The following is a 2,817-nucleotide window of genomic DNA, read 5'->3' on the forward strand; positions in this document are numbered from 1 at the left end:
AGACCAAAGACATAAACATGATGGGAGACAATGCACATATAGACGTCCAGATGAAATATACGACCTGACGTGTCTTTGAAGTGCTGTTGAAATGAACTGGTGTGTACGGAGGTTTCTGTGGTGACGTTAGAAATCAGCCTAAAGGAAATGAACTAGATATGGGCTTATACATGTATACAGTATGTGTATATATATGTATATGTGTATATATATATATGTATGTATATGTATATGTATGTGTATATATATGTATATGTGTATATATATATATGTATGTATATGTATATATATGTATATATATATGTATGTATATGTATATGTATGTGTATATATATATATGTATATATGTATATATATATATATGTATGTATATGTATATGTATGTGTATATGTATGTATATACTGTATGTATGTATGTATATATGTATGTGTATATGTATGTATATACTGTATGTGTATATGTATGTATATACTGTATGTGTATATGTATGTATATATGTATGTGTATATGTATGTATATACATTTATATATATATATATGTATGTATATGTATATGTATGTGTATATATATGTATATGTGTATATATATATATATGTATATATATATGTATGTATATGTATATGTATGTGTATATGTATGTATGTATATATATATACATACACATATATATATAAATATATATATATTTATATATATATGTGTATGTATATATATATACATTTATGTATTTGTATATGTTTATATATATTTCTTTATTCAATATGTTTAATCAAAGAACCTCCAACATTTTTAATGCCGTTGCTGCCTCCTGCAGGTCAGACTGCTGTCTGATGCGACACCTTAATCAAATCATTCAGGTTCCCATTACAGCTGTAGAAAAAAAGTTGTGTGTTTAAAACCTAGAGTGAAAACCAATAGTGAATCAGAGCAGGTGTGAATGAAGCAGCGGCCGACTCTGAGTGGACGGCGTTCCCTCATATTCACTTTACTTATTTATGTATGTGACAGCCGGAGTGAGCCATTAAGACATCTCATGAATAAGCCTGTGTGTGCAGATGATGAATATTGTGGAGGACATTATTATAAGTCACCGTGACTGTGTGGTGGCAATAATGGCTGTGGTCAAATGAAACGCTGGCTTCATCTCATTTAACTGAAATCCCCTCATCATACATGGAGGAAACCCTGTCAGCTCGCTGTGAAAGGCATTTCACATTAAACGGCACGTTGGTGTCACTTGGGTATAAGTCATGTTCAGGGGGCGGGGACTACGCACTGTGTGCAGAGGGCCTCTTGGAGGCGCTCTCTCTCTCACACCTGCGACGTGCGTAGAACAAATGGAACATTTAATTTGTCGGGGTTTAAATATTTACAGGCTGACATTGGAACCAAACAGAGTCAAAACAAACCCAAAAAATGAGGTCGGTCAAAAGGCCTGCGTGAGAAACCAGTTGAATCCAGTTTGGGTGAATCATTTAGTGATGAAATTGCAGCAACATGTTGCTCAGTGAAATGAAGACGTGTCTTTCTCCGCTGGTTGTGATGAAATCTGTCAGCCCAGAACCAAACCTTAATCCTCAGACTTATCTGTTTATTTGAGTCTTTTCAAAATTAGGTGTAGCTGCCCCCCCCCACCTCTCCCCTCACCCTCTCACCCACTCACCCTCACAGGAGCTGCAGATGTGGTTTTATTTATTTTTTATTTTTTGTTCCATTATTACAAACATGATTTCTTCAAACACAACAACAACAAAAAAAGCTCTGCGTGGATGGAACCCACTGCTGAATGTGTTTGACCTTAAAGCCCTCCTGGTGTATTGTGGGTAAATAAACCATAGACAAATCTTTTGTCGGGAAAATATTTTCAAATTACATGTTGTCAATTTTTTATTTTTTTATTTTGAATCATTAATTTATTTTTGTCAACCATTGAGTCTCAGAGTTTTTTTTTTCCAGGTTTTATTAAAGCTCCGACTCTTTTTTTCAGCTGTGTTTGTGGCCAAGGTTAGAAACTGTCAACTGTCACATTTGAGGGAGTTTATTATTTTATTTTTAACTAAAATGTTTTTTAAAAAAGAGAGAAAGATATAAAAGGATCAGGCAAATGTTTCTCAGTGGTTTTTATTGAATGAAAAAATGTCACATGAACAAATAGTTTTTTATTCTCTGACCATCGATGATGAAAAAATAAACATCGCGTTCATTTGTGAAGATTAATGTTATTATGATTTCAACGCAATTAACCCGATGACTGACACACACTTTGAATCCCATAATCACTGACATCAGGACAGTCAGTCAGTCTACGTACGACTGACAGTCTGACTGACACAACAGTCAGACGGACGCTCTGTCCAGATTAATAATCCCATCATTTGGATTAGTCACAGATGAAAACAGGAGAGAAACACTGACATCAACCTGTGGATATTTGTCCAACAATAAACAGAAATAAGTTTTATTTTTTGCTCATGTTTAGGAATGATTAATAAACCTCGATTAATCGTGATTAATTCACGGCTACTATGGCCGTAATCTGGTTTAAAAAAAAAAAACAAAGAAAACAAAAACCAATATAGATCGATAATCAATAAATCACACAGTGAACTGCATGGATCCAGCTGCTGTAGTGACATATGGCCAGCAGGGGTGTGTGTGTGACTTTACAACAACTTCCCAGACATTTTCTGCCGTGTTTATTCTCCTGAAGCCACGGTGCTGGTGACGGTGAAGTGATGCAGATTTCTCCGCGTGAAAAAAAAACAAACAAATCACAGAAATACATCTCAGTAGACCCCCCCCCCCACCTCCGTCC

Source organism: Cynoglossus semilaevis, chromosome 12, assembly GCF_000523025.1.
Source record: "Cynoglossus semilaevis isolate Cse_v1.0 chromosome 12, Cse_v1.0, whole genome shotgun sequence".
Lineage (NCBI taxonomy): Eukaryota > Metazoa > Chordata > Actinopteri > Pleuronectiformes > Cynoglossidae > Cynoglossus > Cynoglossus semilaevis.